At 41.1% G+C, this 25,891-nt stretch overlaps 1 pseudogene; it reads left to right on the forward strand.

Moving 5' to 3' along the window:
* Positions 1-1,507: 1,507 nt before the first annotated feature.
* LOC110542827 (eukaryotic translation initiation factor 4B-like) lies at positions 1,508-13,260 on the forward strand (annotated as a pseudogene).
* Positions 13,261-25,891: the final 12,631 nt, after the last annotated feature.

Below are 25,891 nucleotides of genomic sequence, written 5' to 3' on the forward strand. Positions count from 1 at the left end.
CCAAGCAGAGCAATTCAGTAAGAAGATGAGAGAAGCCATTTTAAATCAGTCAGCTTGGAGAGGAGTTTTGAGCCAAAACAGCTGAGTTGAACCAGCTAGCTAGAGTTTAGAAAGAACTAGAAAGGATGAGATTAGTCAACAGTAAGTCTTGGAGGCTGAAAACATTCCAAGCTTAGGTTAGCAGATAGTGGCTGGAAACTGAAGCCTTCAAATTCTGGGCTTGCAGAAAATTAGATTTTATTGAGGCTAGAAGCTTCCAGGTCTAGGCCTAAAGAAAGTTAGATAGAAAATCTCTGGGTTTAGCCCAAGCCATGTATTCAAACAACTTGGGTATGGCTCTCGTCTCATCCCCTTGTCTGAGGAAATAAAAATGACACTTACACTCAGGACTGATTTTCTGTTTTAGTTAATTTTCGTATTGTGGCAAGATGCCTGACAAGAGCAACTTGATTAAAGGCTTTGATTTAACTTGCATTTAGAGGGTAGAGTCTTTCTTAGCACGGAAAGCAGGAGGATAGCAGGAGAGTGAGGAAGCTTGCTCCACTATGTCTACAATCAAGAAGCAGGTACAAGTGAATGCTGCTGCTCACCTGTTTTCTCCTCTCTCCTGTTCTCTTTTCTTTTCCCTTCTTTTCTTTGAGATGGAGTTTCATGGCGCCTAGGCTGCCCTTAAATTTATTATGTACTCAAGGATGACCTTGAATTTCAGATCCTCCAGCTTCTACTTTCTGAGTACTGGGATTACAGCATGCCTGGTTATATGTGACTGTGCATACTAGGCAAACACTCTTTCAATTGAGCCTCATCCTTAACCCTACTTTCTCATTTTTCTTTTAGTTCAGGACTCCAGTCCATGGAGTTAGTGTCTCCCACATTTTGGGTAAGTCTTCTCTGCTCAAATTAAATCTTTAAATACCCTCATAGACACCAAGGCTTCTGTTCTGCCATGATTCTAAATACAGTGTATTTGGTAATGAAGATTAACTATCGTAACCATTATGGAAATCAGTATGGAAGTTTCTCACAAAATTGAAAAAAAAATAGAACTACAACATGGTACAACTATATCCTATATATCTTAAAAGACTCTAAGTTGATATTACCATAGAGATAATTGCACAACTATGTTTATTGCTGTACCTGTTTACAATACCTAGGAAATGGAACCAGCCCGGATAGTCATTGACAGATGAATGGATAAACTACATTTTGACACATATGCACAAGATAGTTTTATTCCACAGAAAAGAAAATAAAATTGTGACATTTGCAGAAAATGGATGGAACTAGAAATCATTATGTGAAGTGAAATGAATTAGACTCAGAAATTCAAATACTGGGTGTTTTCTCTCACTTAGAGTATCTCTGTGTGTGTGTGTTTGTGTGTGTGTGTGTGTGTGTGTGTGTGTGTATGCTCATGCATGCACACTTGTGCTGAAACTAGAATGAGAATCATGAGAAAATAAAAAGATCTTAAGGAAAGAGGAAAAGAAGGAAAATGAGCGTAATGGAACACATGTATGTGACTTACACAGAGGAAGGAATGTACCAGGAAGAACTAGGCAGGAGGGATGGCAGTAGGAGAGGACAACATATAATAAAAATGTATGTAAAATATTAAAATGCCGTAATAAACCCATTGCTTTGACTACTACATTAAAAACCTTTATCAGTTTTTAAGAACCTTTGTGTTCTCTCTCCCATTACCAATGTGGAAGCCTCAGCAAAAAGAATAATAAGAGGGATAAGAAGGCAGCTGCACAAGCTTCTGTGGTCCACATATCTACTGGAGCCAACTTCCCAAATTGCACCCCTACACTGCTTTTTTTTAGGGAACCTGCCCTCTAATGTGACAAAAGACTCCATTAAGAGACTCATTAGAGGATTAATTATCAGTGTTCTACACTTACCACATGAACTCAGCAATCCAGACAGGTTGAGAGATTTTGGCTATGCAAAATTTGAGGACCTAGATTCTCAGATCTGTCCTCTGAGTCTCAATCAAAAATATCTAGTTAACAGGAGAGTTCGAGTGGACATTGCTGATCAAGTACAGGATAAAGGCAGGGATGGTCGTTCTTTTGGTTGAGTAGAAACTGGGATTCTCTTCCAGCCAGGCAGGACCTATAGTAGGAGGAGGAGAACATCGATCCACCTACAAAACCTTCAAACCAAAATTAACCCTACCAACAAGATGGGCAAAGATAAAGAAGAAGTAGAGACAGAGAAAATGACAACCAATGCCTGGCCCAACCTGATATCCATCCCATGGGAGAGAGCCAACTCCTGACACTATTAGCAACACTTGGCTATGTTTACAGACAGGAGCCTGACTTAATGTTCTCTGAGAAACTCCCACTCCACCACCAAATCAGATGCTGAGACTCACAGTCAAACGTCAGGGGAACACGGAGAGTTTTATGGAAGAGTGGAAGGGAAGGGACGGGAACACTGCAGGAGGACCAACAGAGTCAACTGACCTGGACCCGAGGAGCTTTACAGAGACTGAAGCACCAACCAAGGAGCATGCATGAACCGGACCTAGGGCCCATCCTAGTGTGTAGGTGATGGGCAGTTTGATCTTCATATGGATTCCCTAGTAAGTTAAGCTGGTGCTGTCTAGGACATGGAATCTTTTGTCTGCTTTCAATAACTTTGCCTTAGCCAGGCTGCCTTGCCTGGACTCAGTGTGTGAGGATGAGCTTGGTCTTTGTGCGATTTGATGTACTGGAGTGGCTTGGTGCCCCCCCACCCCTTTTCTGTGGACATGGGGAGGTAGGATAGAATGAATAGGGTGGGAGAAGGACCAGGAGGAGAGGAGTGAGGGGGCCACAATTGAAATGTATGGTAAACATATAAATTAAAAATAAATTTTAAAAAGAAAGAAATTGAGATTCTGACAAAACAGAGCCAGATTGGAGGACCAGTCCTTCCACAGACAGCTTTGATGTCTAGCCACCCAGAAGAGGTGATGATAGTTTTGGAGACAAGTATCAAGATTGCTACAATTCTGAATGGTATCAGGATGGGTACTGAGATGGTTATCAGAATGGCACACATGGTGATACAGATTGTTATGGGGGCTAGGATCGCTATAATGACTAAGGCTCTAACTCCAGGATAGACCATGGCAAAAGAGCATTTGGAAGTGGGAACCGTAGGGATGATGACTACAGAGAAGGTCGAGACTGAGAACACCTCTATAACAGACAGGACAATCAGTCACGGAGCTCCAGGAATGATTACTCTTTGGATGATTATAGGCGTGCTACAGATGCCCCCACCAAATATCTAAACTGAATCTAAACCCTCAGAGTACTTCTTTTTTTTTATAAATTTTCTTTTTATCTTTACTAATTACAGTTTATTCACTTTGTATCCCACCTGTAGCTCCCTCCCTCCTTCCCTCCCAAACCTACCCTCCCCCCCTCTTCTCTACCTATGCCCCTCCCCCAGTCACTAATAGGGGTGGTCTTACTCTTCTTTCTTCTGATCCCAGTCTATCAGCTCTTATCAGGAGTGGCTTCATTGTCTTCCTCTGTGGCCTGGTAAGGCTGCAACCCCTGGGGATGAGGTGATCAAAGAGCAGGCCAATCAGTTCATGTCAGAGACAGTCCCTGTTCCCATTACTATGGAACCCATTTGGTCACCGAACTGCCATGGGCTACATCTGTGCAGGAGTTCTATGTTATCTCCCTGAATGGTCCTTGGTTGGGGTATCAGTCTCAGAAAAGACCCCTGTGCCCAGATTTTTTGGTTCTGTTGCTCTCCTTGTGGAGTTCCTTTCCACTCCAGGTCTTACTATTTTCCACTTCTTTCATAAGATTCCCCCCCCCTTTTTTTTTCACCATCCCCTCAGGGGGGAGCAGCCTTACCAGGCCACAGAGGAAGACAATGCAGCTAGTCCTGATGAGACCTAACAGACTAGGATCAGAAGGAAGGAAAAGAAGACCTCCCTTATCAGTGAACTTGGGGAGGGGCATGCATGGAGAAGGGGGAGGAACGGAGAGATTGGGAAGAGGGAGGGAGCTACAGGGGGGATACAAAGTGAATAAAGTGTACTTAATAAAAAAATAAAAAAAAAGAGTACTTATAAGGAAGATGATTCGATTCCTCAGCTAGCATCTCCCAGTCCAGTTGAGCAGCTTCTGTCTTTGGAGGAACAAAGCCTCCAGACAGTTACCAGAGAAAAAGATGCAGACTTGTGGTTAAAGAAGGAGAAGGAGAAGTTACAGCATCAGCTGGCTAGACTGTCAGTCTCAGGAGAGATGCTCAAGTGGCAAAGTGAAGAAACTCAAGAAAGAGCAGGGTCAAGGACAGAAAGTGAGTTGATTGCAGCCTGGGGCCTCAACCACATCTGGCAAAAGTTATGTCAGACCAGGATACACAAAGGAGAGAGAATGAGAAGTCCCTAGAAAATAAAACACTCAATAAGAAGACTGTCACTCTCTAACCTCTAAACCTAAACCTGATTGTCCTGTAAAGGTAATGTCAGCCCTTCCACCCAAGAAGAATGTGTAGGTGAAGCAAAGCTCTTACCCTTCTGCTTGGTCTCAGAGCTCAGACACAGAGCAGCAGCCCCCTACAAGTGCTGGAAGGAAAGTAGCTCTGGCTCATCCTTCTGAGGGAAGAACATCAAGGAAAGATGAAAATAAAATGGATGGGGTTTGTGTCCTAAAGTTCAAAATCAGCGCTCCAGCCTTGGTCGTGGAGATAGAGGAAACAAAGACCACTGGAAGGAGTTAAATAGAAAAGGTGTGTGGGGGAGGGGAAGATCAAGCTCCACTTAATGTTTAGTATGTGGGTCTCTGTATCATCTTCCATCAATTGCTGGGTGAAGCCTCTCTAATGACAGTTATGCTAGGCTCCTGTCTCTAAGTATGGCAGAGGATCAGGGTGTAGGCTCCCTCTATAAAGGATTGAAGGAGCCACAGGTGCGAATGACACCAGAAAATAATCTACAGAATCAACTAATCTGGGCCCATAGAAGCTCATAGAGACTAAAATGCCAGCCAGAGAGCACGAATGGGACAGACCTAGGCCCTCTGCACAGAAGTAGCATAATTATGTAGCTGTGTCTTCATGTGGAACTCCCAAAGCAGGAGCAGGGGCTGTCTCTGCCTCTGTTGCCTGCCTTTGGGTACCTTTCCCCAGACTGGGCTGCCCAGCCTCAATAGAAGAAGATGTGCCAAATCTTATTGCAGCTTGATATGCCAAGGCTGGTTGATATCCATAGGAGACTTCCCCTTTACTGAGAAGAAGGGGTGGATGGGGTGGGGTGGGGGACTAGGAGAAGATGGAGGGGGAGCTACAGTCAGGATGTAAAGTGTAAAAAATAAAAATCAGAACTCCAGATCTCTCCCTGAGCTGAAGACGTCTGAGGGGAGTCCAGCTACCATGTTCTGTTCAGTTCTGAAAGCAAGTATGCTACTCACTCCTTGGTTAGTGAAGATGAATAGGGGAGACAATCACACTATGTAGACCTCTACATCCTGTATTTTTTCCTAGTCTCTCCACCCGGGAACATTCAAAAGCAATCTAAACTTCTATGCATATAAGATAAAGTAAAACCATCTCCAGAAGGCCTTTCTTACCTTTTGAAAAATAAAATGAAATTCTTTTGCTTGCTGCTACAGTCCTCTGAAGTACTGAGATGACTGGAGAATCGCTACTGTACTGAGAAAGACATGGCTACCTCTTCTGAGTGAAGAAATTGTGTTGTGTTCTTATGATACCAAGCAGTTAACTTGTGTGACTACTGCCAGGGCTTCATTCAGCAGAAATGTAGTGATGGTGAGACTCCGTCACATCGGTTAGGCAGTAAGAAAGGTACTAAGAATAGTGAGATTTCTGCCTTTTAATTCTTATCCTATAGTGACACTTAGGAATTCCCAAATATTATCTGAATAAGTTTCCCCATCCTTAAAAAGGTAGATTTAGGCTGGGCATGGTGGTGCACACCTTTAATCCCAGCACTTGGGAGGCAGAGGTAAGCAGATCTCTGTGAGTTTGAGGGCAGCCTGGTTTACAAAGTGAGTGCAGGACAGCCAAGGCTGCAGGAGAAACCCTGTCTGGGGGAGGGAAGTTGATTTATTCTTTCACCAGGAGGTTGTGAGACATTCTATTTTAATTCTGGATTAACTGGGAAGAGCCTAGGGGAAATTGTTTAATTTTTTTCACCTCCCAATGTGAATAGTTGGGAGTGAGTCTACAGGCCACTAACAAGCAGTACTGCTTGAGGACCGAAAGGAATGGGACAGTCAGTCATGGTTGGAGTAGCTTTAGGGAGGTGATCGGTACCAGGACCTGGTGTTTTGTACCAGGTAGTAAAGGAAAGCAGGAGTAAGGGAATGGTGTGACCTCCCATAAACACACGAATAGTCATTTCCTGGATGAAGAAACACTTAAAGGTCACGGGAAATTCCAGTCTTGTGTATGCTGGTCTTGCCCTTTCTAAACACTCTTCTTTCTAGATGTTCGCATGCATTCACAGTCTTTCAAAATCTTGTCACTCTGGTCATCTTATATTTTTGCCTCCTAAAACTGTCTCTGTAAGTCACACATCTGCTTTCACAGGCATTTTATCTTAGCAACCGGAACTTAAGTCCTGAGGACATACTAACTTTCTTACTGTGGTATCTTTGATTCCTGTCCCTGTCTGCCTACTCCTGCTGCTTTCACTCCATTGGAGAAGAGACTACTTCAATTGATAGGCTTGGGTAGTGAATATGGATACATAAATGGGAAGAGATGAGTTGGGGGTCTTCAGCTTTGATCTGGATGTTTTAAGGTTTCTATAGTTTTCCTTCACTGAAACCCTTCCCTAGTTTATAATGTGAACTAGACTGTGCAGGCCTCTGCTTAGGAGGGTTGGTTTTCTTGACTTCACTCAAGAATAAAAAATAATATAAAGAACTGATGAACAAGGTCTGTCTTGGTTTCTCTTTCAACACAGTGGTTTGACCTGTCTGCTTTGATGCTAACGTTTGTAGAAGTCAGTTCCAAAGATGTCAAGCTTCCTTGTTGTGGGAAGTCAAGATACCTTCAGAAAAATGATACCCTGGTCTTAATGTGCAAGCCTTAGGCCTGCTGTACAGGAGTGTTAGTTTAGTATGCTGCAGAAGTGTGCATAGTAAAGCACTTATCCAGTGGACTTGATTGGCTAGTACTTATGAAGTTGGCTATTAGAGATACCCACAATTAAATGGTTAAAAAAATGGTTGTAGACAATGAAAAGGTAGTTTTCCCTCTTCATGTCTATTTCACTTCCAGATAGTTGGATATAAAAAAAAATGTTATGTCCCACTCTCCTACTTGGCTCCTCTGTTAAAATAAAAATAAGGGTTGACTTATGTCCTACTTCTGAATGAATATAAAATTTGTACAAATATATCTTCCTGAAAATGATTTGTAATCTGTAGATATTACTTAAGATATGTCTTGAGATGTAAAAATTTCATCCTTTGGGTTGAGGGTTTTTGTTTTCCTCCAAATAAATTTAGGCTCTAAAGTTGAAAAAATACACTAATTTTTAAAAAATAAAAAGACAATATCCCATGTTTTCTCTTTCTTTAGAAACAGCACTACCAGACGGTATCTTCTAAGAGGAGGGCAGTGCAGGGAACAAGGGTACTCTACCCCTTCACCAAATGTTTTCCTAGCTCAAGAGAGGGGAAATAGGCACAGTGGCTCATATTTGTAATTCAAGCATGAAGGAAGCTGAGACGGGAGGATTACAATGAGCTTGAGGCCAGCTTGGATGTCAGATAGTATGAGATCCTTGAGAGAGAGAGAGAGAGAGACGGAGAGACACAGAAACACAGAGACAGACCCTGAGAAAGAGGCAAACAGAGAAAGAGATAGAGGAGATTAGACAGACACACAGAGGGATGCAATAATTCATTCCTTCTTTTTTGGGTCTCCCCAGAGTCACGAGGTACTTGCCAACACCATTAAATAAGTGGCAAATGGGTATATTGGATGAGATAGAGTCACTAGTAACAGAAGGGCAACTATGTGCAGAGGACTAGTCATGAATGATAATTTAGAAATCTTCATCTTTCGATGGAAGGGTCCTGAACATATAAATCAATGGTGTGCTTGCCTAACATTTTCAACATAATGGCTTCCATCTACAGCACCACAAAATAAAAGTTCTTGCCTAGAATATCTCCTTGTGACAGAGATATGTAGGGAGAGGCAGAGGAAAGAAAAGGGATGAAAGGAGACTGATGGAGATAGAAAAGAGCAGAGAAGCCTTTACTTAGGGGTTCAGCTCAATCTTGGTAGGATTTGTAAACGGAATTCTTGTGAGACTGTGCTCATGAGACAGGCCCCAAAATGACTGTCATTTCTTCTGAGCATCAGGTTAAGAAAGAATACAGAAAACAAAGTCAGACTTAGATTTAGTATCTGTGAAGTAAAAACTTAAGAAAAACAGGAACTGTAGTTTAATGAACTGTGTACCTAGTCATGTTCATTTCAAGAAATATGGCTGATTGTTTTTCTCTGAAACAATCAGGCAAAATCAACTTGACCAAAATTGACTAAGTGGTCAGCTTAGTTTTAATGTTATAAAGATAAAACCACCTCCCTGAGCATCAGGTTTCCTACTAATAATAATTGTACATGTGGAGAGTGTTGGCTATGTAATAACAATATTGACAAAATTACTTGTAAGACTAGCTTCACTTGTTCTGGACAATACTTTTCCCTGTCTACAATGCCAAAATAGTTTGCTCAGGCCAGAAGAGAGCTGAATTCCTCTTCTTCATTTCAAACTTCTTACAATGGACAACGAATTTACTTGCCAAATGGGAGCTACTAGCTTGGGTGCTTACCTCAAAGTGGCCCAAGTGGAATAGTACCTCAATTTGTGACAAGAACTCAATACTAGTTATGACCAGCATATCAAAAACTCATTCCAAGATGACTGTAATATTCTTGGGGTCATCTGGGTTCTAGGGAATTAGCTAGATTTATGCTTTCCTTCCCGCCTCAGCTCTACTCCACCTCTTCCAACTCACCCCATCCCTGATGCTTTTCTAGAGTAAGTCTCCTGTTGAGCATTTCTTGGTATATATCTTCCTTTTGTTGAGTGATTTTCCTTCCTTTCCCCCTGAGTCTTGATTTTACAATAATATAAATGAATGCAGCCAGTGTGACGGCACACACTTATATTCCCAGCACTCAGGAGGCAGAGGCAAGTGCATCTCTCTGAGTTCAACACCAGCCTGGTCTATAAAGTGAGTCCAGGACAGCTAGGGCTACACAGAGAAGCCCTTTCTTGAAAAACCAAAAAAAAAAAAAAAAAAAAAGAAAGAAAGAAAAGAAAAGTGATATTAAGTATGTTACTTGTACAAAACAGACATATAGACCAATAAAATAAAATAGAAGATCCAAATATAAGTACTTTCAACTACAGCCATTTTATATTTAACAAAGAGGCAAAAATAATATCCTGGAGGAAAGAGACAGTGCCTTCAGCAAATGGTGCTAAGGAAACTGAATATCATCAAGCAGAAGAATGAAATTAAATTCATGCCTATTATCTTTCATTAAAAATCAACTCCAAATGTACTAAAGACCTAAACCTGAAACTGAAGACACTAAAACAGCTATGAGAAAACCTAAGCAGTACCTACGTGAGATAGTTGTAGGAAGGGACTTTCTGAATAGAACTTCATTTACCCAGGAGTTAAGGCCAACAATTGACAACTGGGACTTTATAAAACTAAAAGAGGCTCAAATTCTTTTGTTTGCTTGTATTGTGTTGTGTTGTGTTGTATTGTATTGTATTTCAAGACAGGGTTTCTCTGTTTGGATTTAACGGTCCTGGAACTCGTTCTGTAGACCAGGCTGACCTTGAACTCAGAGATCCACTGCCTCTACCTCCAAAGTGCTGGGATTATAGCCATGTACCACCACCATCCAGCCAAAAGTTAAGATGATAATTACAATCCAGTGGATAACCAGTCACAACCAATTTCTCCGACATTCTAACCGACTGATACATCTTTAAAGAAACCAGACATGATGGCTCTTAGTCCCCAGGAAACTAAGACAGAAAGATTGCCACTAATTGAGAACAGATTGTGCTATATAACAGGAATCCCATTGGAATAAATAATTCAATTATTGAATTACTTAATTTGGTTTTATTCCAACCCCAAAATTATGCTAGACCACTGCCTAAGCTCCTGTTACCCTGTAGTGCTTTCTACTTTCCATTTCATAGCCTTCCTTTCCTCCTCCTTCTCACACAGTTTTCTAGGCCCTTCTCACTATCACTCAGGGGTCCAAAAGTTAGACGTATTATTAGAACTCACAACAAAGACAAGATGAATTTATTACAAAAATCTTGCCTTGGTTATCATTAGGAATTTGCCTAATTTACAATTTTCTGACCCTAATTTCCAGTTTTCTGACCCTAATTTTATTCCTGGACTGGGTTAGGGCCTGGCCTCATCACTTTACTTCCATTTATGAATCCATTCATAGACCAAATAGGAGTCAAGTATCATTGCACGTGCTAAGCATGAGTCCCTGGCCTAGGCTTAGAATTGGGAAGCTTTTTTATTTTTTCCTAACCTTGCCAGAATCTCAATCCCCCAATGAAGCACACTGTCAGATCTTGGCAGATGACAGGAAGCTTGTTCCCTTTCCCTTCTTCGGAGGCACACTAAAGCTCTGTTTCCTTTGTCCTACAAACAAGTGGGGTTCCTCCTCATAAGGAGAGCAGGGACTCTCTCTGGCATGAACTCAATGGCAGGCTCTCTGATTACCTCCTCTTGGGGGGTACAGCCTTGCCAGTTCACAGAGGAAGACAATGCAGCCAGGGCTGATGAGACCTAATAGGCTAGGGTCAAATAAAAAGGGAGGAGGGCCTCCCCTATCAGTGGACTAGGGGAGGAGCATATGGAGAGAAGAGGGAGGGAGGGCTGGGAGAAGACAAGGGAGGGGGCCACAGGCAGGATAGCAATTGAATAAATTGTAATAAATGATAATAATAAAAAAGGAAAAAATAAAAAAGAAAGTGGCTGTGTAAAGAGGAAAAGAATTTTAAAATTTTCTAGAACTTTCATGTGTATGTTTCCAGGGCTGATCATTTGGTATATTGCATAACTGATCAGGGGAGCTTATCGCTAAGAAAGACAAAATTTCCCTCTCTCAGCAGTTGTCAATTCCTTGTGGCCCTTTATCTAGGAGTACATAAAATACTGAATGGACTCAGCAGGTTGTATTTATGTTTATTAGTATATGTAAAACAGCAATGGTTAAAGAAGAGGTGGTCATAAAGTTTGGAAGAAGCAAATCACAAGAGGAGTAGGAAAGAGGGAAGGCAGAAATAATTCAATTATAGTTTTTTTTAAATAAAGAAACAATAAATTGATAACAATATGATGCAGATGCTTGAATGAACCTTTTACCCACTATAGGTCTTGAATCTTCATTTTTGTTAAGGAAGAAACAGATAAAACTCACGAAGTTATTTTTCCAGCTTCATAATGCTGTGAATACATGAACATACATTTGACAATCTTCATCCAAGTGATACAATTTTATACCTTTGGGGCAAATACAAGATGAGTAGAGAAAGAAGCACAAGGGTCAGGACATGAATACAAAGCTGAGGATGTGGATGGAAGGGTAAGGAGATGAGAGTGCTTTGCAACACAGAATCCAGGATTTCTTTTTTTTTAATTTTTATTTAATTTTATTTTTAATTACACTTTATTCACTTTGCATCCCCCCTCTATTTCCCTCTCTCCTCCCCTCCCAATCACTCCCTTCCTTCCCCTTCTCCACGCATGTCCCTCCCTAAGTCCATTGGTAGGGGAGGGTTTCTTTTTCTTCCTTCTGATCCTTATCTGTTAGGTCTCATCAGGAGTGGCTGCATTGTCTTCCTCTGTGGCCTGGTAAGGCTGCTCCCCTCTCAGAGGGAGGTGATCAAAGAGCAGGCCAATCAGTTCATGTCAGAAGCAGTCCCTGTTCCCATTACTATGGAACCCACTTGGCCACTGAACTGCCATGGGCTACATCTGTGCAGGGGTTCTAGGTTATCTCCATGCATGGTACTTGGGTGGAGTATGAGTCTCAGGAAAGACCCTGTGCCCAGAATTTTTGGTTCTGTTGCTCTCCTTGTGGAACTCCTGTCCTCTCCAGATCTTACTGTTTCCCACTTCTTTCATAAGATCCCCTGCATTCTGCCCAAAGTTTGGCCATAAGTCACAACATCTGCTTTGATAGTCTGCAGGGCAGAGACTTTCAGAGGCCTTCTGTGGGAGGCTCCTAACTTGTTTCCTAAGCTTTTAACAGTAATAAGGAAAATAAGGAAAAGGTGATAAATCCATTCACTTGCTAAGTAAACACCACCATGAACTTGGTGCTAGGCATTCTGTGACAGAGACAAGGCTGTGTTGGTTGATGGGACACGAGGTGAATAAACCTCAGTGATGTTTACCAGCCAGTGAGGAAGAAGATGAGTAAACCAAAGTCCAGAAAACAAACTAGAATACTGACTATACTGATTAGAAATTCAAACTGCAAGCTGGGCATGTTGGCACATGCCTGTAATCCCAGCATTCTGGGAAGCAGAGGCAGGCAGATATCTGTGAGTTCAAGGCCAGCCTGTCTTACAAAGTGAGTCTAGGGCAGCCAAGGCTACACAGACAAACCTTGTCTAAAAAAAAAAAAAAACCAAAATAAATAAATAAATAAAAAGAAAAAAGAAAGAAATTCAAACTGTGAGAGGCATAGGGAAGGAGTGATATACTCTGACCCAACGGTAAGGAAGGAAGCTGGGAGAAAAAAAAAAAAAACATTCCATTGTGCTTGGGAAGATAAGCAGGCATCTATAAAGGACTCAGTATGCATCTAACTTGGAAGACTCCCTGCAACTCAAATGTGAGGACTTAAGCTCAGATTTCCAGAACCCTGTTAAAAGCTAAGTAAATCTGTACTTCTCTGTAACCCTAGTGTCTCAGTGCCTTGGGGAAAGTGGGTGGTGAAACAGGTAGATTCTTGAAGCTTGCTGGCCAGCCAGCCTAGCTAAATGGTTGAGCCCCAAATTCAGTGAATAGCCTGAATTCTAAATGAGCAAATGAAGTGGGGAAAGGCTATAGGAAAAGAGATTTGACAATTCCTCTCCCTATATTCCTAGGTTTGAAAATGCAGGCAGCCTTTAAAGATATAGAAAGACTGAAAACTCCATTTACCCCAGGACCTCCAGAAGTGTCTAGAACTTTGTTAATACCTTAACTTAGCCAAGTAAGAATTCAACTATCTATATTACTATCTATATGGCCATCAGAAGAACGAACTAATTGGTATTTTTTTTAGAGTTTTTTGTCTTATATTTTGTTTTATATTTTGTGTTTGGGCTTTTTTTGTCATATTGGGCTTTTGCTTGTGTATTATTTGTATATCATGGTCTCCAAGTGTGTGTGTGTGTGTGTGTGTGTGTGTGTGTGTGTGTGTGTGTTTCTTGTTCTTTTTTAAACCTTGTTTTGTTTTATTTGCCTATTTGTTTTCTTTTAAAGGGAGAGAAAGAGAAAGAAAATGCGGAGTGGGATGTGTGGGGAGGAAGGGACAATTTGGAAGGGCATGAGGGAGGGGAAACTGAGATCAGATATATTGTATGAAAAAATATTTTCAATAAAACAAAACAAAAAGACTTCTAACCTACTGATCTGAAAAAGTAAGTTTCCTTTGGGTGTATGACAATCTGTAAAAGCAGAAGTTATAATGCTGCAGTGAACACATACACAAAAAGAATGTTCTAGTATGAAAAGTGTTTTAAAAAATGGTGTATTAATTGTGAAAACTCAGAGAATCTTATCTTTGGTGGAATGAATTAAGGAAGAGTTGACAGCAGATGTGTTATAGAAGAAAAGACAGATACCCAGGGGAGATGGAACAATGTCCTGAAGATGAAGAGACTGTGTATAAAAGTTCCATCACAAAAGAGACTGTCAGAATCAGGGAATCAAAAAACAAATGAGCTGTAGTACATAGAAATAAGTTGTTTAGGGAGAAGGGAATTTGGCTCAGCAGGGAGAGAGGAGAAACTGCTTCTTTTCATTCTACTCTGAAAGCCAAGTTATTGTTTTTCTGTTACTGGAGCCCTTGGCCATAGGCCTGTCTCACCTGTACTAAAAGAAAATGTGTGTGCACATATATATGCATGTATGTACATAATAAATGTAATGCACATATATATGCATATATGAACATAAGAGATTAATATGTTATATATTTATGGAAAATGCCTTTATTTACAACTTTGGCCAGAACTGCTTTGCCTATAGAAGTATTACAAGTTGTAGAAAAGATGAAACAAAGGTCAGGAAATATGCATGTGCACATTTAGTTGTGGACCTAAGTTGCCGGAATGGGAAGATAATAATAAGAAAAAAAGGAAGGCATGAAGGAAGGAAGAAAAGGAAGAAAGGAAGAAAGGAAGGAAGGAAGGAAGGAAGGAAGGAACGGATGAACAAACGAACGAACGAAGGAAAATCCTGAAACCAGCAGCCAGGGATCTTGGGGTTGGCCAGTTTTACTCTAGGAATAGTATTTCCTGGAGGGATCCTATTGGTGCTCTGTTAACACTGATGAGTTAATCTGGATATTATCATACTAAGTGAATTAATCCAGTCTTTGAAAGACAAATATTGCATGCTGTGTCTTAGATCTTATATAGATACATAAAATTATATGTGTATATATGGCATGAAAGTAGAAATGAAATTATCAGGGGGACCAAAGAGAATAACAAGGCTGAGAAAGAGAGAAGAGAGGTAGGAGATAAAGAGATCATAAATGTACATTATGTACTTGAATGAAATTGAAATTTCTAAAGAGGTGCAGTGACTGGGTAAAGGAACAGAAGTGGGCACAATCTTGAAAATAAGAATCATCTGGGTAGCCCGTTAGCAAAATCTCATCTGTAGCAAAACAGGACAATGTTTTAACTCCAGAGATGGAAACCTGGAACCAGGAGTAATCCAGGCTACCAGGAAAAGGGGACATAGTTTGTCTCAAAGAAACTGGAGTCTCTACAAATCCTGACGCAAGCCATAGTCAAGAAAGTCTCTCTTATTCCTTTATTCTTGTCCATTCCTTATACCTAGTTTTACCTTGACAAAGAGTCCCTGAATCAAAGGGAAGAAAAATTAGTGTGCAGAAAAAAGCTAAATGCATCCAGAAGCACTTATGGCTTCTTTCAGGCTATCTCCTGGTCCTTGCTTGCTCCTCCACTATGGTCCTGGGGGTGATGGGCAAGAAATTCCAGTGGGGCTGGTTTGGAGGAGAAATTTGTTGTAAATAATAACTGGTTTTTATAAGTTACCTCTTAAATGGAGCCTAACTACCTAACTTCCTGTTTCCTCCAACTGCCTCTTTCCCCTACCAGTGCTCTGGGCTGGAACTGACATGGGAAGAAGGAAATAGCAGAAACGTTGACCAGAGGCACTTGGATAATTTCCTTAAACGCTAGGACCTAGATAGACTCTCTCAAATAAACAAGCAGGGCCAAATACAGTCCAAGATCTGGCACACATCCCTCTGACCAAAGCAGGAACAAGAAGCTCCTGGGCAGCTCCAGTTCCTCTCACTTCTTCCATGAGCACATCCTCTTCCTTGGACTTGGAATCTTTCCAAGCAGAAGCAGCCACAAACTCCTGAGGGGATAACACCCTCTCATACCCCAGAATCTACCTGCTACCTCAGGCATTTCTACATATTCAGTCAGTCTATAAACACTGACATTTTGTTGCCAGTGTTTATTGACTAAGGAATATAAACAAATGAGGGAACAGGTGCTGCCTGGGGTTGGCATGGAGTTTCGGGGCTGGTAGTGTTTACCCATGTTGTATTTTATTTGCACTCAGGGACAAACACAAGAGGCCTGTAATGGGTAAGGAGCACTGAAATCTTAATCTGAGTTATGTTTTGACTCTCCCTGGTTTGCTACTTTGTGTTGCTCCAGTTCTCTCTTCTCTTCCCCAACACTCTGTTCTTATCCTTTTTTATTCCCAGGCAAGGAACTCATTAAAAACAAGTTTAGGTTGTCTACCAAAGAGACGTACATGTCATTTCCTACCCTGACATGGCCAGCTTCTTTTGTGGCCCTCTAAAAACCTGACCAACATAGTCCATTAACAAGTGGTGGTGTTGGCACATGACAAGACTTAACAAGAACCTTTTAGCATCATTCTTGAAGTTATTTGTTCTTTTTCTTTAAGCTGGCTTAATTCTTGATGTTTCTTTCAAAGTTCTAGGCCCTAAGATTCCTGGTTCATATTCTTCATTTTTCCTTGACAGAGGTATGTGTTTTTCTTTTGATTTAGGTGATTGCAGTCTTATTCTTTTGGATTACTTTTCTGTTATGAAGATAGCATGAGCATGTCCACTTCAGCTAAGGGTGCGATCCACCTTAGGGACACCTTTATCTATCTCTGTTGGGCTGACAATAACTCATTCTGTGGACATCTCCTCTTTCTCTGCTTTCTAAAAGTTACTGCTGCAGTCACAGCCACTGTGAGTATGTTCACTGCAGTCTTGCTGATGAAAGTGCTCCTCATCTAATTCCAGTGCTATGATGTAGTCCTGGCTCACCAGAAACTACAACCCTATGAAATCACTAGTCAAGACAGGTGGGGCCCATCCCTTCCTTCCTCTAGTCAGTTTCAGTTGGCAGATAATAATTTCTTCATCCAATAAGATAGCTTAGTGGGTAAAGGTACTTGCTGTGAAGCCTAACAACTGAGTTTGATCCCCAGAATGTCTCACAAGCTGTCTTCCAGCGTCCACACAAGTCTGTGCACACACAGTAAATAAATTAGTGGAACAAAAAGGATTTATGGGGCTGGGAAATGTAGTTCAGTTCATAGAATGCTTGACTGGCATGCAGAAAAACCTGCTGTTGATCCACAGAATCACATAAACTGCATTTAATGGTACAAACCTGTATGTAATCCAAACACTTAAGAGGTAGACAAAGGAGAATCCAAAGTTCAAGGTGCTTTTCAGCTTCATAACGAGTACAATGCCAAACTTGGCTATGTGAAACCCTACCATATATATATATATATGGCTTTTGGTTTGGCAAAAAAAAAAAAAAAAAAATTCCTTCAGGAGTAACCATAGGTCACTATAACTCTTGCTAGTCAGGATCAGCTAATTATGGCCTGTGTCTAGGTTGGACTCCTCTACCATTATCTGAGCACCCTTAATGGGAGCAGGGCTTTAAGGAACAAAGTTCCCTAAGCCTCAGTATCCTTGCGCTCTACACAATACCCTTCCCTTACTCTTGAAATGATCAAGACGGATAGATAATAGTTCTTCCTAGATAGCTGCTATATCCCTACTCCCGTTAGTAGACAGTTTCTGTCCATTCCATGTCTGGATTCTCCCAACACCAACTTGACCTTAGTCTAAGTTGAGACTTGTCAAAATATTAACTTTAATTTTGATTTATGTGTGTGTTTGCCACATATGTGTGAGTGCCCTCATAGACCAGAAGATGGTACTGGATCTCCTAGAATTGAAATTACAGATGTCTGTGAGCCACTTAGTTACTGGTACTGGAAACTGAGGTCAGTTCCTCTACAACAGCAACAAGTATTTTTAACTGCTGAGACATCTCTCCAGTCTTTAAATGATGACTTTCAGGTGATGATAGCCACATGATAGTGACATCCTTTGTCTATGAGTATGAATGGCAATTGGATGTGGGAATCTATAGCACTTGCCTATGAAGATCTGATAATAGCTGGCTATAGAAGTTTGATATCTTTAGTGCCACATATAACCAGCTTGCAGTGTTGCGTTCCACACTGCTTCTAAGACAAAAGTTCCTTACCTACATTCGTAAGGAAGACTGATGATTCTCAGAAACAGTAAGCAGATATGAATCAACCGTGCTTGAACCTGAAGCACTCAAACTCCATAACCTTCTGATCCTGTTATAGCTTTGCCTAGTGTTCCCAGCCATTCTTCATTGTCTCTGATTTTTCATAATACTTTAGATATTTATTATTCATCAACAATCACAATATTAATAAAATTATCCATAATATTCCAGCCACAGGAACAGTATGTGTTCACTAAAAGACATGAAATGTTATTCTTGAATACTGCATGAATGGTAACAAGAAAACTAGGGTTGTTGACAAGAATTCAGACTGAGAAAAAGCTCATTTTGTAAAATCCTTGCCTCCTATTCATGAGTACCTGAGTTCCATCTCCAGAACCCACACAAAAATGCCATTTATCATTCCAGTGCTGGGGAGGTAGAGATAAGAGGATCCGTAGGCTCCCTTACCAGACAGTGTAGTGTATTGGTGAGATCCAGACCCACTGAGAGTCACCATCTCAAAGGAGGTAGACGGCATTCCTGGGGACTGAAATTCTCTGGCTTCTAAATATGTGTGCATTAGTGCATGCACACACATATGCACATACACAACATAGTGGTGGTTTCAATAGGTATGGTCCCCATACACTCATGTGTTTGAATGTTTGCCCCACGGGGAATTGTCACTATTAGGAGATGTGACCTTATTGGAGCAAGTGTGGCCTTTTTGGAGGAATTATATCACTGTGGAGGACAGATCTGAGCTCTCCTAGGCTCAAGCTCCAACCAGTGTGGAACATAGTCCCGTTTTGTTGCTTGTGAATCAAGATATAGAATTCTCTGCCCCTCCAGGACCATGATGGCTGAATGCTGCCATGCTTCCTATCATGATGATAATAGATTAAGCTTCTGAAACTATAAACCAGTCCTAGTTCAATGGCATTTATGAAAGTTGCTGTGGTCATGATGTCTCTTCATAGCAATTAAACCTTAACTAAAACACATATAAATCTCCCAGATAAAATGCATACACATGAATAAAAAGTAGACAAGCAATTTTCTCTATATATTTCATTTTACTCATTTATATATTTTTAATTTTTTTCAAATAGTTTTTATACCCACGATGAGTCTGTCTGTCTCTAGTCTTTGATGTTAGTGAATACTCTCCATCTTGCAATTTTCTTTTCCTCTACTTGTTATAACTACATGTGTGCTCTTCCTTCACCATGTATCTCTTTTAGAACTGGCTTCTGGAAGCCAGTTTAGGTCTGACTTCAAATCAAACCACTAGACTGTTAGAGGAGACCATCCAAGACAATTTGTCTGAGCTGGGAGGTTTAATTGAGTATTCACTGTTGAGGCTATGAGTATAATTCTTCTTATAATATATTTCAATAAAATATCTTTTCATGCAATAAAGATAGCTTAGTGGGTGGGAGAACCTGCCTTCAATCCTGGATCCCTGAGATTGTTCCCCTGAGCCCACTTGTGAAAGGAGAGAATCGACTCCCAAAGGTTATCAAACTAACTTCCTCCACACGCATGCTTACCCCAGAACACAGAAATAAATATAAGAGGAGAAGATCCTGGGAGGTCTCCATTCCTGGGTTGTTTCTGTTTTTTCTTGTGGGCATCAGCACAATTGGGATGGTGCAATAAACTAATGACCAGACAAATAATTTAATAGGGTGAAAAGTTTGCTAACTTCATTGTATCCTTCTTTTTAATTCTTTATTAATTACACTTTATTCATTTTGTATCCCCCCTGTGGTTCACTCCCTCCTCCCCTCCCAATCCCTTCCTTCCTCCACCCTCTGCATGCATGCCCCTCCCCAAGTCCACTAATAGGGGAGGTCTTCTTTTCCTTCCTTCTGATCCTAGTCAATTAGGTCTCATCAGCAGTGGCTGCATTGTCTTCTTCTGTGGCCTGGTAATGCTGTTTCCCCCTCAGGGGGAGGTGATCAAAGAGCAGGCCAATCAGATTATGTCAGAGGCAGTCCCTCTTCCCATTACTATGTAACCCACTTGGACACTAAACTGCCATGGGCTACATCTGTGCAGGGGTCTTAGGTTATTTCCATGCACGCACGGTCCTTGGTTGGAGTATGAGATTCTGGAACGACCCCTGTGCTCAGATTTTTTGGTTCTGTTGCTCTCCTTGTGGAGTTCCTATCCTCTCCAGATCTTACTGTTTCCCACTTCTTTCTTAAGATTCCCTGCACTCTGCCCAAAGGTTGCCCATAAGGCTCAGCATCTGTTTTGATATTCAGCAGGGCAGAGCCTTTCAGAGGTCCTCTGTGTCAGGCTCCTGACTTGTTCCCTCTTTTTGCCTTGTATCTTTTCCTCACAATAAAATATTATCATCAAACAGACACCTTAACTGAGGGGGAAAAAAAGATTGTTTATGCTGGGAATGGATGGGAAGGGGAATAAGCTTGGGAACTGAGGACTAGAGAAAGCTGACTTTCGTCCTTAGAACATGCTGATAGAAACCCTGTGTTCTTTCGTGTTTAGCTTCTTTGGGTGTACAGATTTTAGCATGTTTATCCCATCTTATAGGTCTAGTATCCACTTATAACTGAGTATATACCGTGAGTGTTTCTGCTTCTGGGATACCTCACTCAGGATGATCTTTTCTAGATCCCACCATTTGCTGGCAAATTTCATGATTTCCTTGTTTTTAGTTGCTGAGTAGTATTCCATTGTGTAAATGTACCACAATTTCTGTATCCATTCCTCTGCTGAGGGACATCTGGGTTGTTTCCAGGTTCTGGCTATTACGAATAAAGCTGCTAAGAACATGGTTGAGCAAATGTCCTTGTGTATTTGAGCATCTTTTGGATATATGCCTAGGAGTAGTATAGCTGGATCTTGAGGAAGCAATATTCCTAATTGTCTGAGAAACTGCCAGACTGATTTCCAAAGTGGTTGTGTTTACATTCCCACCAGCAATGGAGGAGGGTTCCCCTTTCTCCACATCCTCTCCAGTATGTGTTGTCACTTGAGTTTTGGACCCAGGGTAACATGATCAATCCTCACTTAGAAAGACAAATGGGATGGACATTGGAAGGAGGAGAAAACAAGTAATAGGACAGGAGCCTACTGCAGAGGGCCTCTGAAAGACTCTACCTAGCAGTGCATCAAAGCAGATGCTGAGACTCATAACCAAACCTTTGTCAGAGTACAGGGAATTATATGAAAGAAGGGGGAGGCAGTATGACCTGGAAAGGACAGGAGCTCCACAGGGACCAAATATATATGGGCACAGGGGTTTTTTATGAGACTGTTTTTTCAACCAAGGACCATGCATGGATATAACCTAGAACCCCTGCTCAAATGTAGCCATGGTAGCTCAGTCTCCAAGTGTATACCCTAGTAAGGGGAATAGGGACTGTTTCTGACATGAACTCAATGGTTGGCTCTTTGACCTACCCCTCCCCCAAGGGAGGATCAGCCTTGCTAGGCCACAGAGGACATTGCAGCCAGTCCTGAAAAGACCTGATAAGCTAGGGTCAGATGGAAGGGATGGAGAGGATCTCCCCTGGAAAGGGGCAGGGAGGAGATGAGGGAGGGTGAGTGGGATTGGTAGGGAATGAGGAAGGGGCCTACAGCTGTGATATAAAGTAAATAAACTTTAACTAATATAAACAAAGATTTAATTAAAAAAAGAAATTCTGTGTTCTTTTCACACATGAGTGGTTGTTGGAGAAGTTTCCATTTAAACAGCATCTAAAGATCAGAATCATGACAAAACATCAAAGATGAATATTCACTTCTTTGCTACTTACAAGTGTTGCAATAATTTCTGACTTATGGAAAAACATTCTAGTTTATTGCCAAGTAAAGTGCTTGTTATGCAAGCATAGGTATCTCAGTGTGTTCGTTAGAACACATATTAAAAAGGCATGTGTGATCCAGGAATGATGGCTTAGTCTTTTAATCCCAACACTCAAGAGGCAGAGGCAGGTAGGTCTGAGTTCAAGGTTATCCTGGTCTACAGAGCAAGTTTCAGGACAGATAATCTCCACAGAGAAACTGTCTTGAAAAACAAACAAACAAACAAATAACAAACAATTGTAATCCCAAAGCTAGGGAGGTAAAAACAGGTTCCCTGGAGCTCTCTGGCCAAGCCTAAACTAATTGCTAAATCCCAGGCCAAGAGAAAGATTGTTATGAGTAACAAAAGTGAAAACAAAACAACAAAAACCAAGGTGGATGCACCTCAAGAACAGCACCAGAAGATGGCGTCTGATCCCCAAATTCAAGTGTGCATGTGCAACTGCACATGCAAGACTGAATCCACTGCTGGGTATGGCGGCACATACCTGACCTCCCAGCTAGGAGTCTGTAGAAATCGAGCTTAGGTTAGCCTACATTATATCATGTCTTTAAAAAAAAAAAAAAAAAAAAAAAGCAGTAGTTATAGGTGGCTCTGAGGCCCTGATGTACTGGGAAGCAAAATGTACACACTCTTAACTTCTGCAAGAATTCTCTAACTCCTCATTTTTTTTTTTTTTTTTTGAAATTAGAACCCTCAAATCTCTTGTGGTGGTTTGAATGAGAATGTCTCCCATAAATTCAGAGGACTTGGTCTCCATTTAGTGGCACTGTTTGGCGGTGAGGAATGGCCTTGTTGGGGGAATTATGTCAGAATTTAAAGACTCATGCCATGTCCAGATCATTCTTTCTGCTTCATGCTTGTGACTAAAATGGGAGCTCTCAGTTTTCAGTTTCTGGCTCCAACTGCCACTCCTGCATGACCAAATGTCATGCTGCCCCTATCATTATGGACCCCAACCCACTCTAAAACTGTAAGGCAAAATAAATTCTCTTGCCGTAGTCATGGAGATTATCATAATAACAGAAAGGTAACGTGAACAACCTGAGACCTCAGGGTATTTCCTAAATACTGAACACTCTCTAATATTTTTTCCTCCTGTCATGATTAGGTTCAAATTCTCATGCCAAGGTCACTGTTTGTTGTTGTTGTTGTTTTGTTTCTTCCTTCTTCCTCAGCATTAGCAGTTTCTCTTCTAGAGGTGTGAGGGCCATTCTTGGTATAATAGTTTGGATAACTATTCCTCAAAGATTCATATATTGAAGGCTTAGTCATCAGACCATGGTATTATTGGGATGTGCTTCAGCCTTCAAGATGTATATCGTATTGGGAGAAAGTTAAATAATTGGAATTTCGCCCTTTTCTTTCTTTTTGTTTCCTGGGAACCATGAGATGAACAGCTACTTACCATATGCTTTTGCCATGACATATTTCCTTCTCAGAAGACCCAAAAGGAACAGAATATAGTGACTGAGGACTGAAACCACTAAAACAATGAACGATAATAAAAATAAATGGCTTTCTGGAAAATTGTGGCAATCTTTTGCCTTTGCCCCATAAATACTAGATTACAGGTATGAACCACAACACCTGAATAATTATTTCCTTGTTTAAAACTGATTGACATTTTTTATAGCAACAGAAAGTTAATACCGTGACGATATTGAAACATCTTGAGTACATTAGACCATTTTTAAAGGCTTCTAATTTTCTCATATAAAACTCCTAAGCTTTCCGTTACTTTGTTTCCAGACACAGTCTCATGATACAATGACATTCTACACTCAAATATTCACCTACGTCCTCCTGAATCTGACTGCTTTGCCTATGGCAGAAAACCTCCTGTAATTGTTCTCAACAGAGTCCTTCAAGGCTCCCTGTTTCTGGTGGATAGATGGGGAAAACTAGTCTTACAAAGTACACTTTTGGAATGGAGCCCTCTTATTAGGAGGGTCTGGAAGTTCTGTGGGCTAATATTAGCCAGCCTGTGTCTGTCTTATCTTGTGAAACAGTTATCTTGACCATCATATCTCAGCCTTTTAAGTAGTTGGCTGTTTCGCAGTTTGGGCCTGCATGTTCATCTCAGATCCATAGAGGGCAACCAAGTCCAGTTTATGAGAAATTGTTCTGGGTGTGGCCTCCTCTTCTCTTCACTTCCTTTCCAGTGCTTGTAAAATTCAAGAACCACAGGCTGTCAGAATCTCAGTACAGGTTAGATAATTTGTATTTAGATTTCTTCATAACAAAGATGAAATGCTGTATGTAGCTCTGTAGTAGAGCATTTGCCTAACATGATCAAGGACCTGAGTTCCATCTCTACCCACTGGGATTTTTAAAAATCTAGAAGAAAACAGCCCCAAAGAAGGGCTGAGAACAGCCTACCCTCAGAAAATTATACATTCTATGTCAACTAGAACTGTATTTCCTGTATCCTGTATAAGAACTCACATACAAAATGCTTCTTTCATGGTTATGGAAACTGAGGCCCAAGTGATACATTTGTGGCAGAGTTAGGATTGAATTCAGTTTCTCTAAAAAGTAGCCCGGGATTCTGAAAGCATAATGCTAGGATTCTAGCTCATTCTATTTGCTACAGGTGAAAAAGACTCAGAGAGGGAATGGGAATGATATTTACCAGCAGCTGCCAAGTCAATTAGTGGCCATTGGCTGGCTTTTAGAACTGGTACTGAATCAAAATTGGGGCCCCAATGGTTAAGTCTTAGAAAGACCCCAAATAGTTTAGTGACCTCTGAATCTCAGAAACATATTTCAGAAGTGCTGGCCAGTCCTTACTTGTTTTATCCCCCGGAGCCTGGCATCTGTGGTAAACTGTGTGTGTAGGGGAGGCTGTCCAACTCTGTTCAGCTCTCCCCTCTACAGTAAAAAAAAAAAAAAAATAGTTCTTAATAAAAAACCTCACCTCATTTCTCCCCTGTCAAGGCCTCAGGCTTTGAGAGTGAGAGGATGACTCACTCTGTGCCCACAGTCGCCTCTGTGGAGAACATAATTGCTAGCTAGGATGTCACCATAGCACCCAGCCATCACATTTGCAGAGCTTGTTTTTGTCAAAGCTCTTCCTGATCTTTATTTTCACTGCTACTTCCCTAAGCCCCAGGGAGCCAGATGAGGCAGAGATGTCATTACCTCTTTTTATACAAAGAAGAAAATGACTTGTGAGGGATGGATAAGGAACAGCTGACCAAGTTTAGGAGAAACTGAGACTAAATCTTCTGATTCTTCATTTTCCAAGTTTCTGGAGTGTTCTGCATCAATGCCCTGATCCCCTGAGGAAGTACCAGCATCCGGCAAGTACCTGGTAGCAGTTTCCTCTCATTTATTAACCAGTAAGCTGGGACCAGACACCAGAAAGGTGGACAGCTAGCATTTTATTGGGAAAAAAACAAAAAAAATCCACTCAAACCTCGTTCTTTGGTGTTCATAATCTACATGTTGGTTTTGTCACCACCCCACCTAATGGCAATCATCTTCCTGTGGCAAAGTGATCCAAATAATGACTTTCAATTGATAATGCTGAAACACTTTTTTAATTTTTTTTCAGAGTACTTAATTAGGAGTCAGAAGTACTAACTTTCTCTATCTGGCTTTTCCATGCTTCACTTTGCAGCAAAGGATGTATACCTTTGGGATGAGTTCCCACATCTACAAAATGGTAGGCTTTGGGAGCAGTGGAAACATCCTTGCTAATACCTTTGACTTGGGCTGGCAAGATGCCTCAGCAGGCAAGGGGACTTGAAGACCTGACTTCACTCCCCCAAACCCAGGGAAAGGTGGTAGGAGACAATTGTCTCCACATAGTTGTCTTCTGAATGACACAGCACACACACCCTAATAATAATAACAATAATAAGTAAGAACATTTTAATCATGTCATGTAGGAGAAGACGACTCTAATCCATGCTATCTTCTCTTTGGGTGAAAAGCTGAAGAATAGGAGTCAGAAGTCATTGCTTTGGGCCCATTTTGTAGTATATTGTTTTATTTTGTTCCTTTTTGAGACATGAACTTACTATGATATCCAGTCTGACCTCAACTATCAACTCTCCAGCTGCTTTGTCCTCTATAGTACACCATCACACCTGGCTTTGTAAGTTTCTTTAGTCAGATGTTTTTCTTTTTGACTCTGTGAGGGACTAGAAGGATGAGAGACTCGAACTTCCTAAAGACCTCAAATG

Source organism: Meriones unguiculatus, chromosome X, assembly GCF_030254825.1.
Source record: "Meriones unguiculatus strain TT.TT164.6M chromosome X, Bangor_MerUng_6.1, whole genome shotgun sequence".
Lineage (NCBI taxonomy): Eukaryota > Metazoa > Chordata > Mammalia > Rodentia > Muridae > Meriones > Meriones unguiculatus.